General features: G+C 38.1%; 1 pseudogene; it reads left to right on the top strand.

Moving 5' to 3' along the window:
• The first annotated feature begins 16,318 nt into the window (after positions 1-16,318).
• On the top strand, positions 16,319-17,684 carry LOC132637939 (acylsugar acyltransferase 3-like; annotated as a pseudogene).
• The last annotated feature ends 1,655 nt before the right edge of the window (positions 17,685-19,339 follow it).

Below are 19,339 nucleotides of genomic sequence, written 5' to 3' on the forward strand. Positions count from 1 at the left end.
ACCGTATACAGATATCCCCACACTTCCCGGATCTCCGATCTATCGGAGTAACGGGGAGTGGATAACTTCTTAAATCGGTGGCCCTGTCAGCTCGTCGTTACCTTCTTATTTCTTCGTTTTGAATGTTTGCCATTATTTTTGTCATGATCGTTGGTCCGTTTTAGGACAGGTCGACTCATAGTCGTTAATTCACCGTGCCCGTGGGACTTATCCGATGCTTCATAAGTTCAGATGTCTCCGAATTACGATAGGAATTTTCTTTAGGGTCGATATTTTTTCAACCTTGGCAAAGTTTTTGATATAGCAATCCCCGTTTTGGGGGAATTTGCCGAGATTTGGCTTGGGTCATTGTGACCTTGTCGCCTTTATCGAATTTCGGGCACAATCCTCGATATAGAGTATGTGAGTGGGGCAGTGCCGGAATACGGCGGTTACCATCGGGGCGAAGTCCTTTTAACAGAAAGACACCCAAGATTTTGTTATACTAGCTTTTGATGACTTTGCGTTTGCAAAATGTTTGTACATATGAGAATTTTAATTCCTTCTGCCTTGTTGTAGTAAATGAAAAATGGGATATGATTCATTATGATCGTTTGGTCCTTACATCGGAGGCTATGGCCGGTGGCCGGGCCTGGCCTTAGTTTTGCCGTAGCAAATTTTGAATGGGACACGATTCATTATGATCGCTTGGTCCTTACATCGGAGGCTGTGGCCGGTGGCCGGGCCTTAGTTTTGCCGTAGCAAATGTTGAATGGGACACGATTCATTATGATCGTTTGGTCCTTACATCGGAGGCTGTGGCCGGTGGCCGGGCCTTAGTTTTGCCGTAGCAAATGTTGAATGGGACACGATTCATTATGATCGTTTGGTCCTTACACCGAAACCTAATGCAGAAGGTTCGGTCTTGATTTGTTGAGCTCCTCCGTTTTCCATTAACCGGGGTAAACCTCGATGTGGGTATAAGTCCCCTAGTGCTTATCCGAGCTGCAAGATCAGGCGAGCGCTATCAAGCCCCCACTCGTAGGCCGTGACCCCGAGTTCCCGGCCGTTTGTCCTTATTTTGTTAAGTAACACGTTGTACTTGTTGCCTCATTAAAAACCTTGTCGAAAAACCCATTTTGGGACAAAACCGTACTAAGGAAAAGAGTGCAACACGCGTTTTCAGACCTAGATCCTAACTTTATCCGGTACTTGACTTCCTGCAAAAAGAAAAAGGTTAAACATGAGGTGTCCATACCTTAGCAGTAATATCCCTTCAAATGAGCCACGTTCCGGTTGTTGCACAATCGCTGCCCGTCCACGGATTCCAGCTGATACGATCCTTTGCCCGTTACCTCGGTTATCTTGTACGGTCTTTCCCAGTTCAGACCCAGTTTTCCTCCGTTGGGATTCTTGGTGCTCAAGGTATCTTTCCGAAGCACCAAGTCCCCAACTTAGAAATGTCAAAAATTGGTTCTCCGATTATAGTACCTTCCCATTCTCTACTTCTGGGTTGCAATACGGACCAACGCGTTTTCGCGAAGTTCATCTGTGAGATCGAGTTTCACAGTCGTGGCCTCCTTGTTTGACTCCTCGGTGGTATACCTGAACCGGGGACTCAGCCCGTTTATCACCCCCGCCCGGAGAAATGACTCGGGCCATCCCTTGATTTTTCCGACCTGAAGCTTGGTTTTCGAGAGTATGGCCGATACCTTTCCCTCGATGGTCCGGCCTCCGGTTCGTAATTCTTTCGTGATCTCTCCGAGCTTTTGTCCATTTTTACGGGCCCCGGGGGAAGATCGAGTTGGTCATCCTCTATCCGAATTTTTGACTCGTATCGGTTATGGACATCCGCCCAGGTCACAATCTCGTATTCCAGCAAGCTTTCCTTTAATTTGAACGAAGCCGTCGAGCTCTGAACATTGAGCCCCTTTGTGAAAGCTTGTGCGGCCCATTCCTCCGGAACCGGGGGGAGCTCCATTCGTTCCCTTTGGAACCGGTTGACAAATTCACGCAATAACTCCTTGTCTCTTTGGGCTATACGGAAAATATCCGCCTTTCGAGCCTGCACCTTTTTGGCTCCGGCGTGTGCTTTTATGAAGGCATCGGCGAGCATTTCAAAAGAAGTGATTGAATGCTCGGGCAGATGATCGTACCAAGTCAATGCTCCTTTTGACAGAGTTTCCCCGAACTTTTTCAGCAACACGGATTCGATTTCATCATCTTCCATATCATTGCCTTTTATAGCACAGCGTATGAGGTCACGTGTTCGTGAGGGTCCGTTGTGCCGTCATATTTTTGGATATCCGGCATTTTGAACCTCTTCGGGATCAATTTCGGAGCGGCACTCGGAGGAAAAGGCCTTTGGATGTACCTCTTTGAATCCGGCCCTTTCAAAATAGGCGGAGCCCCCGGGATTTAATCCACCCGAGAGTTGTATGTCTCCACCATTTTTTCGGTCGAGTCCACCCGCTTCGCCAACGTTTCGAGCATTCTCAGAACCTTGGTGGATGGACCAGCTCCGGAGCCATTGCTTTCAACCATCTATGCCTCATCTCTTCTGGGTTCAGCAACACTCTTCGCCTTTTCCGGGGTCGTTTTACCTCATCCGTTTTGCAGCTGGGCTATTACGATTCCCTGTTCGGCAATCGCCGCTCTCTGTTCCTGCAACATTTCAAAAATTAAACGCAAGTCAATATTATCATTCGGGGTATCCGGTTCTTTCCGGACTTGTGTCCCGGACAAAGTAATTGAATTGTTAATATTTGAAGGGTCAGTGGGGTTTGGCGATCCTCGTGGCCCGCTGCCTTCATTTTCGGCCACGATCTCGTTGTTGTTGACGTGACCAGATTGCCCACTATTAGCCATTTGGTCCGTTTTTTCAGAGACGGACAGTAGATGTTTCTGATTTTGATGGGTAAGATAGAGATCAAGATCAAAGACCACTATTATCCTAGCCCCACGGTGGGCGCCAAACTGTTTACCCCGGAATCGGATAATCAATTAAATTTGTATGTGGTATAGGATATGTGTTTGGATCTTGATGTATGTTAGATAGGGAAAATGTCTAGGTGGGAGTTCCTCAATAAAATGGCTAATGATGGCGATTCACTATGAGTACAAACGCTCATAAACAATGTGGGCTAATTGATGGAATAAACACAACATGAATATAAATAAACGGCCTTGGCCGGATCAGATATTAAGAGAGAGATTGCATATATATTTTTCTATTGCAAGTGTTCTTGGAAAATAAAGAAGCCAACCCTTACAAAGGAGGGGGATATGCCCTATTTATAGTATGACTTCCATGGGTTTCATCCAATATGAATTAATAAAATAATAATAATAAGGACAGCTCTGCACGGATTTGGTGGGATTAGACTGACGACGCCGTCTGACACACGCATGGTGGGTAGTTGACCACGACAGGACGCTACTGGCACGTGGCTCGCGTGTAACGGCCACACGGACCAACGGCTACTCAGACCAACAACCGTACGGACCAACGGCTATACGGACCAACAGCCGTACGAACCAACGGCTATACAGACCAACGGCCACGAATGCTCGGGTCACCGGGCTTGGTCGTTCCAATGACGAAGAAGGCAGATCAGTCGGTCCCCTCACTCCACCGGTTTGCCTCGCATCCGGTTTTTACCGTATACACATATAAGCATGGTCAACGATCAGACAGGTGTATTATGTGTGTGTTTACGAAGAAAAATGTTTAGTTGGGACAAGTTTAAGTAGAGGGGCCGGCTTTACAAACATATGCAAGTGAGAGTGTTAATTTGCGCATTAAGCCTTTAAGTTTTGTCTATGCATATTTTCTTTCATTTTATTTTGGAACAAAAATCAAAACAAACACAAATCACAACAAATTCCAAAAACAGTTATTCCAAAAACAAATTCAAACACTCCACAAAAACCAAAAAAGAAAATTAAACAGAATATTTTTGCTTGTCTTTTCAATCTACAATTTCCCTTTTGTCATAGTTCAATAAGTTCCTAGTTGCCAAATGCTAATACTATAAGGGCTAGTTTGGTTGGGAAACAACTTATCCCGGGATTAGTTATTCCACCCTCAAGGTGGGATAAAATCAGGCTACAATCCCGGGATAACTAATCCCGGGATTAGTTATCCCGGATTTTTATTCCAACCAAACATGGAATAAGGAGACACTAAAATTTTATCTCGGGATTATTTTTGCCTATCCTTCACACCAAACGACCCCTAGGATCTTTAGTTATGTTCCTACGTAAACTATTAAACTAATACAAACACTGTTGATGCAATAAAAGCTCTTAATGCAATATCTAATGGTGAAGACTTTCACGTTGTTGCAATTGGAATTGATAGTCCTAGTTCTATTACAGTAAGAACTCTTGCTTGAATAACCAAATTAATTTATCATTTTTAAAGTTTCATAAAGAGGAGTTATTCTATTTAAGGCGCTTTATCTAGTACTACTGGTTACTGCTGATAGTAATTTATTTAATCTTTCCCTGGAAAAGAGAAAAGTGGGATCATTTGTGAGAATAAAACCTTGCATGCCTAATATGTTTGGTGAAAGCTTTTACTGTCTAGCTAGCTCCTACTCCTTTCTTAAACTTGTAACGTCTCAGATATAATTAGTGTATGTATGTAGTTTTCCAGAATTTTAGCGATAGTACACTAAGCCTGTCAACCGGTCCGATTGGACCGGTTCAAACCGGTAACAGGACCGGTTAAATCGAAACCGGTGGACCGGTTTACCCGTTCACGGTCTACCGGTGATTTTTTACTGGTCCAATTTTTAATTTTTGGGACCGGTTAACTGGTAAATCTGAACCGGCCGGTTAAAACCGTTTAACCTGTTAAAAAAAAAAATATGGTCGTTGGCTGACTGGGCTGGACCGTTGGGCAACGATCCATTTTGCAAAAATGGCCGTTGCCAACGGCTCCAAACGCCCCTTTTGGCCCCCCAACTCCCCCAATTTTTTTTTTTTTTTTTTTTTTACATTTTAACCCATCCCCCACCTCTATATAAATCCCTCTCCATTTTCAATTTTAACCCACATCAATTCACTCTTCTCTTTCTCTCAATTATAGCTACTTTGCAATAATTAGTCACTTTAAATTTCTCTCAATTAAATATTATATAGTTTTATTCTAGTTTCAATTATTAATTTTGCAATTATAAAAAAAATTGTTGGTGGAGTTGGTAATTTTGTAACAATCCGAAGTAGCTCCAAAGCTTTGGTGGATTTGCAATTCCAGCCGCCTTCACTTTGGTGGAAATTAGTCCGGCAATTTGGTACCTTCGTTCCAACTCTATCTTTATTTTCCGCTATTTAATTTACGCAATTTAATTTGTTGAAATTTATTTTCTTGTGATTTATTTGAGTGTGATTTAAATTAATTCTATTTACTAATGTCGAAGGGATTCAGACGTGGTACCGGTAGTAGTGGTATTGTTAGGGGTGAGTTTAATGGAGAAACATTTGTGAACGAAACACGTAATTTAGGTATTGATATTAGTGGAAATAATCCACTTTTAGAGCATGAGGTAATGCAACAACGCTATACCGGCACTTTTAATGAAATTGGTGATAATGATGATGATGAAACACAAGCCTCCGAAAATCCCATAGGAGATACAGGTCCTGCACAATCACATACACAAGATAAACCGCCAAGAACTCGTAGGTCAACCGCTAAAATTTAAAAATTTATGACTAAGGATAACGAAAGACAAACAGCTACATGTAATTTATGTAGACAAGAATTTATTTTTAGGCAACAAACTAGTAAAGATGGTGGAACGGGTTCACTAACGGGTCATATGAGAGGTAAACATAAGGAAATTTGGGGAGAGAAAACGGGTTCAAATGTAGGGGGTATTCAAATGACAATTGACCCACGAATCAGTAAATTTTTTAGCTATGACAAGAAAAAAGAGCGTGTAGAAATAGCTAAAATGCTTGCTTTTGATGCTCTACCATTTTCCTTTCCTTCGGGTTTGGGGTTTGTTACTTATATTCAACGTTGTTATGATCCGTTATTTGAGGGTATTCCTAGAAATACTTGTAGAGCGGATATTATAGATTTGTAGAAAAAATATAGATTTTATTTGTGCCATATATTTATTTCTTTAAATTGTAGTGTTTCTCTTACCGCCGATTTGGGTCTTAGTCTTAACAAGTTAGATTTTTTTGCTATTACATGTCATTGGGTTGATGATAATTGGGTGATGCAAAAAAGAATTATAGCTTTTTTATATGATGAAGGGAAAGGTTGTCATGATGGAATTTTTTTAGCGGATTCAATGTCAACTAATATGATTTTTTTTAACATTTATAGAATAACACTTTGTATTGCTTTAGATAATGCTTCTAATAATACAAAGGCGGTTGGTCTTTTAAAAAGGGAATTAAACCCTCCGCTAAAAAATATTTTTCATGTGAAATGTAGTTGTCACATTTTAAACTTGATTGTTAGAGATGGTATTGACTATTTTGAAGATTCTATTCAAAAAGTTAGAAATGCTATTGCTTTTCTTTTTTGTAATGCTAATAGGCAAAAAATGAGAGATTTTAAGAATTCTTGTGTGGAAAATGGCCTTAGACCTAGGAAAATTCAAGTAGAAGTTGACACTAGGTGGAACTACACTTACATTATATTACAACAAGCATATGATTATAGGATTCCCATACAACAAGTTCACAACCATTTTAATACGGATAGTGATGATTGATTAAATATTACCGATTGGGAAGATGTTAAGGAATGTATTGAACTTTTACAAAAAATTTATAATGCAACTCTTGCTTTTTCTAGACAATTCTATCCCACGGTAACCGGAATTTTAGCCTACTTAGCGGAAATAGCTAGAGTTTTACACGAGTATAAAGATAAATCCGGTTATCAAGTGACTATTTTTAAGATGACAACAAAATTTAAGAAGTAATTTTTTCCCGTCCCAACTTTATTTATATTGGATTCTCTTTTAAATCCTTGTTTTAAAATGTCTTATACTAGAGCATTGGTTGCCCAAATTTATAACTATTTAGAAATTGACGAGGAAGATGAACCATCTTTAAATGAAGCTGAGCTCGCGATTGATGCCGAGTTTAGAAAAGTTTTTAGTTATTATTCTAATTTGGAAGAAAGTGCTACACCCGTTGCTCCACGCCCTAGTACTTCTCAAAGCAGCAAAAAGGGCTTGTCGGGTTTGTCGAATTTAAAAGTTTTACCTTCACATCCAACTCCTGCTCATAATCCAACTTTGATGAATATCACCTTTATTTGATGCATCCAAATGTGGATATCAACCAACTAGATGATTTGGACGTCTTAGCATGGTGGAAAAGATACAAGGCGAGTTATCCGGTACTTTCAAGAATGACTCGAGATATCCTTACGGTTTAAATATCAACCGTGGATTCGGAGAGTGCATTTATGTTACACCTCGGAATTTTTTTTTCCGTACTTGTGTGATGAGTAGAACAATGAAGGACTTGAGTGTATGGTGTTTTACTAAGTCGAAAATGGCTAATTTTGCATTTTTGGAAATAATAAAGTTGCAGAAAAATTTTCACCCAGTGGTTGTATATGGCACTATACGGCCCGTAAAGTGATTTACGGACCGTATAGTGCAATCGTCTTTCATTGCGTCAAAAATCTCAAGATTCTGTTAAGTGTTGAAATGGTTAAAGACGACCCAGAATACGGCCCGTAAACCAGGTCGTAAACCACCAGGTCCCTCAGCCAAGACTTTCTGTAAATGGTGAAAATGATTAAAAACGACTTGGAGGACGGCCCGTAAACTGGTTTACGGACCGTAAACCCCAGTCGTAAAGTGCCATGTCCTCCAGCCAAACTCTCTGTTTTTGGAATGCTTAAATACGACCACAGTGGACGACCCGTAAATCAAAATACGGTCCGTAAACTGCAGTTTACGACCACTGTTCGCCCGATGAGAATTCATTAAAGATCAAATTTTGGGATTATTAAAAGGGGCTTGGACTACAATTCAGTTCATTATTCATCAACACAACTCAAGAAACCTCTAGAATATTCCAAATTATTCCTCCACAAGAATTCAAGAGAATCAAAGGTAATATCAAGATCATCACCACTAAATTCATGAAAATAAGTGTAAGAACACATCAAGGGATCATCTAAGTCAAGTAATTCCCAAGAAGGTGAACTAGGGTTTTGGCTAAGTGAAGAATTTCAACTCAAGGGCTGTTCAACCACTATCCAAGGTAAGTTTCATGATCATTCTATGTTGTTTGAAGTATTGAAAAGCTTAGACACTTGAAATGTAGAAGAACATAGAAATGGACCATTACTGAGTGAATAGTGCCATAAATGAATGATAGTGGGATTGAATTATGAATGTTGAAGTGTTGTGAATACAAATACGTTGTAAATGATGCTTACATCATGAAACAAGCATTAAACGCATGAAAATGCAAGGACGAGTCATAAGGCTAATTATGAGGGAAATTGGAGGAAAATGGTGGATTTTGCTAAATGTACGTAAACGACGATTGTTGATTTCGATATTGTGAGTAATGCTATGAATGTTGGGAGTTAATATAAAACATGGAAAAAATAGTATAAACAAGAGAAGCGCTGTCCGACTTCTCCTAGAATTAGCGACGCGTTCTTGTAGTTAGTATGCTAATGTTGATATGAATTCTTTATGAAGGTAACGACGCAATATTGAAGGAAAACGAGTGAGCGATATCTTAGCTAAATGACCAAGGTATGTGAGGCTAGTCCCTTCTTTCTGATGGCATGAATCTTGTAGCACGAAATTCCTATTCTCTTCATGAGTTCTTATAGTCCGAAAGGCTAAGAGTCTAACTCCTTAATGTCTATATAAGATGAGGAATACGATATGATGATGCCAGTATAATGATGATGTTAATTATCGCTTACACTCACCTTATGTACTAGTTCCTTCAAGGTGAGGCAGAGTATCAATAGTTGTTCCATAATGGAATCGGGGGATCACGACCTTACGTCACCCCGATAGAATAAAGTTGATCTTGAGCCTTATGCATGTATTACAATGAGATAAGTATTTTATGATGAGTATATTATTATTATGAGCATTTTATGATAAGCATGACATGAGCATTCACACCGTGGATAGTTGGCCGGGCAGTCACCGCCAAGGCGGGCAGCTATACGGATACACCATGATCCTTTGGCATGGGCAGACACCACTAGTGGGCGGCATGAGATGGTACCCCGGACGCGGGAGGCCTGGACGCAGGCTAATATTATTGATTATCACACCGTTCTGACATGGACGGGCAGCTTGCATATGATGCATATATGTTATAAGGATGAGTACGAGTAAGATGGCACGCATGATTTCCTTTATGATTATCAGACAGATCCAGATATTTCATGTTGATGTTATCACTATATTGTTGATGTTTTCTTTCATTGTTTATGCTTCTCATACTCAGTACAACATTCGTACTGACGTCCTTTCTTCGGACGCTGTGTTTATGCCCACAGGTAGACAGAGAGGAGAGCTTGGCCCAGATCCTCAGTAGCAGTCAGCTGGTTGAAAGCACTCCATTGTCCGGAGGTGCTTAGGATCATCCTTTTGGTATATATGTATATTTTGGGCACGACGGAGTCTTGTTCCGTCCATGTATATACAGTATGTTAGTAGAGGCTCGTAGATACGCAGTGTGGGTTAGATGGTCTCACAAGACGTTTTCATATGCGTGTATATTATTTTGATGGCCGAAAGGCAATTGTATATAAAGTATTTATGTTTGTTAATTATGATTTTCTTACAACTGGTATGTAAATTGATAAAAGAGTATTAAATGAGCAAGATAAGTAGTAGAGTGAGCGGTGCTCGGTAACTAGCTCCGGGTACCCGTCGCGGCCCCTAGTTGGGTCGTGACAATTTAGCCAAGGAAGACAACAAATTGGAGACCATAGACACTCATTATCCGGATTTAGCTTGCAAGTACTAGTTTGCATTCGCGATTGGATTAGATTGGAGCGACGCAACCAAAACTTAGAAGTGGTGGAAGGCGAAGAGGAAGAGATTGAAGATTCGATAGCAAGTGGAATAGACCAAATGGAAAACTATGAAGATATCTCAATGACCGAATATTATATGGCGGATATTAGCCAAATGATTGACACTTTTTGATTTTATTATTCTACTACGTTTTTGCAACTCATGTATTATTTGCAAATTAAAAAAAACTACAACTTGCAAATAAATTTTATCCATGAATGAATAAAATATATGGCTCATTGAGCTTTCTTTTATTTACTTGTGTTCATAATTTTACTTATATTAAGTTAGGAATATACCTAAAATATACTAAGAATATACTTATAATATACATCTACTTAAATTAAAAAATAGAAAGTTATATACATGGAAAATAATTAAAATATACTAAGAATATACTTATAATATAAATATACTTAAGTTATAAAATAGGAATTTATAAACTTTGAAAAACTTAAGTTATAAATAACTTAAGTTATAATACATATAACTTAAACATATATAAGTATATATAGTATACATATAACTTAAACATATATAACATATATATATTTATAATACATATAAGTTAAGTTTTTTCTGTTAGTTAAGTTATTTATAAGTTAAGTTTTTTCTAAATTTGTAAATTTCTATTTTATAACTTAAGTATATTTATATTATAAGTATATTCTTAGTATATTTTAGGTATATGTAGTATAACTTAAGCATATAACTTAATATATATATATATATATATATATATATATATATATATGTTGTTAGTTAGTAAATATATAAACTATACTTATAAACTTATATAACATATATAAATATACCTACAATATACTAAGAAATACTACAATATACACATACTATACAAAAAAAGGTTTTTTTGCAGTTTGAACCGGCCGATTCCGGTTTCCAAGATTGGAACAGGTTAACCGGCAACCGGTGGCAGGTTCCGGTTTTCTGACCGGAAACCGGCCGGTTTTATAACCGGTTGCCGGTCCCAACCGTTTAACGGGCTTAAGTACACCGATACTATCAAATTGGTGATTCGACAATCAGTGAGTGCAAGTTTTATGCACATACGGTTTAAAATGATTATTACACAATTAGGTGACAAATTTGATAATTACAGGTAAATGTTACTTCCTCTATGCAATGTGACGCATTTTCTGTTTGGAGAGTCAGATGAATTTTTCTTTGACCACGATCATATTACATTTAAATATTTTGAACTGTTAATTATTGTGGCCCGTAGTATTTTTATATATTTCCTAAATATATAATTTATATTTCAAAAAAATTATTCTGTGTTTGAATGCACACTGAAATTAGGTAGTTTGACCCCACGTACTCAGAATCGTGTCACACAAGGTAGGACGGAGGGAGTAATTGGTAAGCTAGTAAAATTGTAATGAACTTGCGATCACAGATTAAGATTCATGATCGTGTAAAAATATTTTACATTATCAGTGTATATAACGTAAACCCTATTTAGTCTGATCCAAGTCATTTATTAAGGAGTTGATTAACTTGTCTGCCAGTTTTTGGGTTTTGGATGCACTATTCATCATAACTCACGAGGAAATTTGGTCCAATATATTATGATGCCTAAAAAAACTTAATTATGAGGCCCTCATTAGTTTCTTCAAGATCTCATTAGTCCAATACAATGGCTAATTAACCAAACCCTACCATCCTTTCCTCTTGGTTTTTGTTTTTTTGTTTTTTCACCTACCCTACTTTGTAAGCCTATTGAGGCACTTCAAATTAATTCTGGAAGTAGTTTTGTATTGAATGGTGTACTAAGAATTTAAGGCAGAAGTAAAGTGATTCATGTTGCTGGGACCTTATAAAAATGTCGTAGAATCTTTCGAAAAAGTGTTGAATGGTGTACTAAGAATTTAATGCATAAATATAGCGAACTGCGTTGCTCAGATCCTTCAAAAATATCGCCGGGTATGTATCGGATCCTCAAAAAAGTATTGAATGGTGTACTAAGAATTTAATGCAGAAGTATGGCGGATCCTTCAAAAATGTTGTCGGCCGTGTCGGATCCTCCAAAAATGTTGCCGGCTGTGTTGGATCCTCCAAAAATGTATTGAATGGTGTACTAAGAATTTAATGCAAAAGTATAGCGGACGGCGTTGCTCGATGTCACGACCCAGCCCCGTGGGCCGTGACTAGTGCCCGAGCTGGACACCCATACACGCTCACTTACCAAATCGGCATACCAATGACTTATCCATATTCAGCGTACACTGACTTACACAAATACCAAGAGCAGATGTCGTCTTAAGCGGTCACATATAACAAACATATCACACAGAAGCCAGCAAGGCTGTCGTAAAACATATCGCCCCAAAACATATACATACATATACATACATACAGGCCGATAAGGCTGTCATAGCAAATGGAATCGCTTAGACGCATATCACATAGACATAACCGAACAATAACGACCCATGACCCACATACATGTCTACAGGCCTCTAACAAAGACAACAGAATCATATGACGGGACAGGGCCTCGCCGTACCCCTAAATAGTCACACATACATAAATATGTACAACAGATGGTTCTGTACCAAAAGTATGGGCTCCGGATCAAGGGAGCACCTCAAAATGGCAGAACAGATGTCCTTGGCTGACGGATCACCGTAATGAACGTCTGTACCTGCGGGCATGAAACGCAGCCCCCGAAGAAAGGGGGTCAGTACGGAATATGTACTGAGTATGTAAGGCATGAAATACAAAAAACAGAAACATAACCGGAACAACGGTACAAAAAGTAAGTACATTAGCCAGAATACCAAGGTGCTTATTTTCCGAACGTAAATCATGCATACCGATGTCATATGTCAGAAGAAGTACAGAAAATGAGTAAATAATCCAGAGTACCAAAATACTTACTTTCCAAACACAGATCATGCGCGCCAACATCATATGTCATCATATACATATACATATAACAGATCCCGACCCTCTAGTGAGGGACGCAATGGATGGAGTCATCATGTATGCTGACATCATATATCATATACACATATAACAGATCCCGGCCCTCTAGTGAGGGACGCGGTGAATGGAGTCATCATATATGCTGACACATATATCATATAACAGATCCCGGCCCTCCAGGGAGAGACGCGGTGAATGAGATCATCACATGCCATCCTGGCCGCCATCCCCATATCATCATATCATCATATACAGACATACATATAACAGAGCCCGGCTCTCCAATGAGGGACGCGGTGAACAATGCAGAGGAGACGCACGATAACAGAACCTGGCCCGGGGCGCAGTGAAGGACATACTGAGGCTTGCACGAGCAGAGTAGTGCGAAACCATATGCACATAAATCAAGACTCGATAGATACGTACACTTACCGACATTTGAAGGATCATAAACATGTTTCAAGTCAATCCGGTTTAGTATGAGAAAATTATGGACATTTTGGTACAGAAACCATAACGAACGTTTCAAAGCGATCCGAGATCGTTTACAAAAGTTAGGGACATTAAAACTTACAGAACTCTTTTAGAAGCAAAACTCTTTATGCTCATCTCGTTATCCAATCATATAATAAACTCGATCATATTGAGAATACTCATATCAAGAAGTGAATGAGAATCATAGACAAACTCGGAAACATATCAAATAGAGCTTCGGAAATCATAGATACGTACCAAAATCATTTGAAGTAGTTTATAGAAATCAAGAATATTAGCCATCCTAGTGGCTCTAAGAATAGGAATTTCTTTGAAATCATACATATACGTCATCTGCTTATTTCATAAGGATCATGCCAAAAGAAAGAAAGGGTAAGCCTTACATACCTGCTCCACGTCCTATTAGCTACGCTTATTTATCCAAGCTTGCTAGTCTACATTCAAAAGAATTCACACAATCATTAGATTCGTCGTCATACACTTGCTTTAGTTCTTCAAATGAATTCATTTATAATCTGCCGAAATTTCGGCAGCATCTCCCCTATAAATACACCATCCCCGAGAATCTAACTCGGCCAAATCGTCAATAACAAACCCGAGAATGCAACTCGGCCAATTTATCAACAATAATCCGAGAATTCCACTCGGCCACATTATCAACAATAATCCGAAATCTTCCAAACTTAATAAGGACAATAACAACACATTGCTTTCTTCCAAATTCATGAACTACACCAACAATTCACACACTAATAACATTATCTTCCATAAATACAAGAAGACTATATTCAAATCACATTAACTTGTAAAACAACTCTCCAACCATTACAACTTCACTAGAATCATTAAACTTTCATTTTCATCATAGAATTCATGACAACAACAACCAAAATACTAAGTAAAAATTGGTTCATCATTCCTACACAACACAACCACCCACACGGCCACAACATAACATCCATATTTTCATGAATTTCATCCATTTCTACATACTACAACATACACAACCATCCATAACATATAAAAGAAGATTAAATCTTATCTTTTTCCACTTACTTCTCACTTGGCTAGGATTTGTAGCTTGCAAGAATAAATGTTTTACTTGCTCCAATGACCACTTCACTTTGCTAGGGACCTTCCAATTGGTTGTTTAGCTAGAAGAAAATAATTTTTTGATCAAAATTTCCAAGGTCCTTGTTTGGGGAGCTATGGCCGAATGGCCTTCTCCCTTTTTTTTCTCTCTAAGTTTCTTGAGTCTTCTAAAGATGAAAATGAAAATATGACCAATTAGTCATATAATATACACATGTATAATTCATTTATTTGGGCCAAGGCCCACTCCCAACCTCACACGGCCACTAGGCCTTTTTCCTTTTTTTTTTTTTTTTTTTTCTGTTCAAGAATTTTAAGTTCCCATAATTCACTCTTAACCCCAAACTTTCCTTAATGTTTCCACGGGCCACCTTGTAAATTTTTCCTTTTTACCCCTAGCCTTTCTTAATATTTCCACATCAAAAATTTCCATAAACAACTTGTGTGTTAAACAAGATCAAAATATGGCCTTGTCCTTAACTTGTTGCAATTATCTTAAATTATCCGAATGTACAAAATGCGGGATATAACACTCGATTTCTTTAAAAATGTAGTCTGGTGAGTGACGGGTCCTCATTTTTCGAGGATTCGATACGAGTCCGCCAGACGTTTTGGAGGAACGAGACAACATAGATGGTGGAGTAGGATTATCAATTTCTCTATGATCGAAGTTCCCACGACACACCTTTCCTTTTCGGGGATCCTATTACCCCCTGAACTTTTTTAAAACGAAATAAACATACCCTTAGGTGTTGAGGTGGCAAGGAGAGTGTGTTCACTCTCTTGAAGGCAAGTGAGAGTCAAAAAATAAGTTAAAATCTGATTAACTTATACACGTCATTTTTTAAATGGGCAATTCACATTTAATTACACCTAATTAATTATCATTATAACTTAAAGCTTTTTTCTTTTTTTTACTTTGTTTTCCCAAAAGTTTTGTTAACGCTGGAGAAGTGATCGGAAAACTCCAAACAAGAAAAATAAAATCTAAGATCAGATTGAGAAGGAGAATGAGAATCTCCATCCATTATTACCCCTCTAACGAAACACAACCTAGAAATACAAAAGTTTGGAGAAATTTCAAATTCCGGCCATGGCAAATATGAGATCGGGCAAAAATATTGTCGTCGGAATAGCAAGCAAAAAATAATGAGAATGAAAATCTCCATCCGTTGACAGACTCTCCATCCGTTGACAGACCTCCATTCAAATGCAAACAAGAAAAAAATTAAGTCTTGAAAGAAGCCCCAATTTCGTAAATTCATAAAATATTGTTTTCAACTTTTCCGACGAGCTCCAAGTAACATGGGCTTACAGCAATGTTTCCATGGTTGATCATAATGAAGAAGGAAAATAAAGAAAAGAAAAGAAAAGAGAAAAATGAAAAAGTACAAAAGGGGCGGCAGCCATTGTTGGATTGGAGGAAATGTTGAAGAAAGAGAAGAAGAAAGAAAAGAATAAGAAAAGAGAGAAAATAAAGAAAAGTAAAAAATTAAATATACATTTGGCAAGGAGAGTGTATGTCACTATCCCATAAGAGTTTAGATATCCAGTTTCAGGGTGGTAGCTCTTCTGTTTTAAAAAAGTTCAAGGGGTAATAGGACTTTCGAAAAGAAAAGGTGTGTCGTAGAAACTTCGGTTGGGGGTAATGATGTCTTATTCCATTTCTAGTTTATATATAGCTCACTTAGAAGAGGCTAATCAAACACCAAGAAGCGCCCTGCAGCTAAAGAGACCATTTGTATTAAACTAAAATGGCTGCTTCAAGATTTGTTTTACTTTCCAAAAAGATTATTAAGCCCTCTTCTCCAACACCACTTTCACATAGAATTCACAAGCTCTCTCTTATGGACCAAATGGGGACTAACTCCTACATGCCGTTTTCATTCTTCTACCCGAAACCGGATACTTCAAGCTCGTTGGAATCAACAAATGTATCCCAAATTCTTGAGAAATCTCTTTCCAAAGTCCTAACAACATATTATCCGTTTGCTGGACGTGTAAGAGACAATTCCTTTGTCGAATGTAATGACATGGGAGTCGATCTCTTTCAAGTCCGAATTGATTGTCCAATGTCCAGTATCTTCGATCACCCTCGTACTGATATCGACAACTTGATATATCCTAAAGATCCTTGGATCCCATCTACGGACAGTTTAATCGTAGCTCAACTTAGTCATTTTGAATGTGGTGGCATAGCGCGCAGCGGATGCTTTTCCCACAAGGTTAGTGATGGGTACAGTACGGCTAAATTCCTAAGGGACTGGGCAATGGTCGCACGCGATTCAGAAACAAAACCATCTCCATTGTTTAATGGAGCATCAATCTTTAAACCAGCAAACTATTCTTCATCACCTCAAGCGGTTGTTGATCCCCCTTTATATAAAAATGTATCAAAAAGGTACCATTTTTCAGCCTCCAAGTTAAAAGCTCTAAGTGCCTTGATTTCAGCTGAGTCCGAAAGCCAAATTCGGCATTTCTATGCAAATGCGTAAATACACCAACTTTTAAGCCATCCTTATTGATACAAGCAGTTAATCTACGCGGAATGAATAATGATGCACTGGTTCTAGCAGACTTAGTTAGGAATGCTATTCTTCCTTTCGCTGTATCAGCAGCGAATAAGGAAGATATGAATTTGCAAAGCTAGTTGGTGAGCTTAGGAAAGGAAAAGAGAAGATCCAAGATATGCTCAAATATATTAAGTCAGAAGAGTTGCTATGTTCAAGGGTATCTGAAATAGCTAGAGAGATGAACGAGCGGACCTCTAGCAATGATTTTTCTATGTATAGATTTACTAGTTTAAGGAAATTCCTATTTCATGACATAAATATTGGATGGGGGAGGCCAAGAAGAGCGGATGCGGCTACTTTTCCAATCTATATGTTTGCCTTGCTCGATAACCAAAGTGGGGACAGACTTGAAGTGCTCGTAAACTTGGAAGAAGGAGAGATGTCTGCATTTCAAAGTAATGATGAGCTTCTTCAGTTTGCTTCTCCGAGCTCAGGAGTCAGGACTCTAGACGATCGAGTTGAAGACTTCAGAATAAAAGGGAAGTTATATTTTTCTTTAATTTTTTTTCCGAGTGCTAGTAGATTACACAAACATCTGCGTCCATAGTAATAACCAAATATGAATACACGAAAGAGGCAAACACTTTATCCCCCCGCAAATACTATTTTAAAATTGAACGACTTCAGTCTCTTATGTCATGGAACGGATAAATGAGCTGTGATCCTAAAACAAGTAGAACAAAAAGAGTTCTTCTTAGTTTAGGATCAAACTCAGCGGTGACGTTCCCAGACATAAGAGACTGAGTCCATTCAAATTTAATATAGGATGTATGGGGGTGAACCGTTTGCCTCCGTCGCGTTTTCATATTTTGGTTACTAATATGAAGACAAAGGTTTGTCTAGTCTCTGAACACTCGGAGAAACTAAATACTTAAAACAAAGAGAAGAAATCTTCCCTTTTTTCTGAAGGCTTAAAATCCATCTTTAAACTATATCCTTGTACTATCACATTGAGCAAACACACTCCTTGATTAATTAACGAGCAAATGGCCAAAAACATTCTTCAATATATTCCAAACCTAAACTTTATTATGAGACCGTCATTAGTTTCCTCAAGATTTAATACTCCAAGTGCTAGGAGTATTAGACAAACATCTACTTTCATATTAATAACCAAAATACGAATACACGATGGAGGCAAACGCTTTGCCCCCTTAAATACTATATTAAAATTGAATGACTTCAGTCTCTCATGTCGGAACAGTACCAGTTAGTTGTACCTAAGGGTATGGTCTAGTGATCAATGAAGTTGGTTGAGCACCATGAGGTCTGACGTTCAATTCCCAATAGAGACAAAACACTAGATGATTTTTTTTCATCTGTTCTAGCATTGGTGGACAGAATTACCTGGTACCTGTTGCTGGTGGAAGGTGACAGGTATACCGTGAAATTAGTCGAGGTGCGCGCAAGCTGGCTCAGATACTACGATTATAAAAAATAAAAAAAAGTACCAGTGAGTTGTGATCCTAAGATAAGCAGAACTCTTTTTTTCAAATTTTACATTGTGAGTTAAATATTGTAATCAAGCATTATCTCAACACCTTTCACTCATTCAAGCATTATCTCAAACACAATTGTTTACATAACTTCAGCCAATAGGTTATCCATATAGTATCCTCCAGATATTGTTTCTTTAACTTTTAGGTTGATACAATTTAAGTTTATGTAATTGATTAAATATGTGTCTTTTGAAAAGGCCAATTCGACCTAGATTCAAATTAAGAAGCAATTTTTCAAATAGAAATATATGAAACAGAACTAGTTAGAAATGCATATACATGAAAGTTAAAAAAAAAAAAAAAAAATCATTTTTGTCCTTTGTCTTTTTTTTTTTTTTCTTTTTATATATTTCTAAGTATTCCATTTAAGCATTAATTAAGACACTCCTCCTTTCCCCAAATTAGAACTACCAGGAGCATCTTGTGTTTCTGAATTGGTAAACATCTGTCAGTTACCATCCAGGAATGTGGTGAGATAAATGAAATACCTCTGCTCTTAACCAAAAGTCTCGGTTTTATATCACAAGGATGAAGAATCCCTTTTATAAGGAGTGTTTCCTTCTTAATAGACCTACATGGCTCGAATCGAAATTTTAAATAGATTTCATTAGAATTTGACTATTAGGTAATGTTTGTGACAGAAATTCCTTACTGATGAGCCAAATTCCGAGGGACATCCATCAGGAATTAACAATTCTTTAGA

Source organism: Lycium barbarum, chromosome 4, assembly GCF_019175385.1.
Source record: "Lycium barbarum isolate Lr01 chromosome 4, ASM1917538v2, whole genome shotgun sequence".
Lineage (NCBI taxonomy): Eukaryota > Viridiplantae > Streptophyta > Magnoliopsida > Solanales > Solanaceae > Lycium > Lycium barbarum.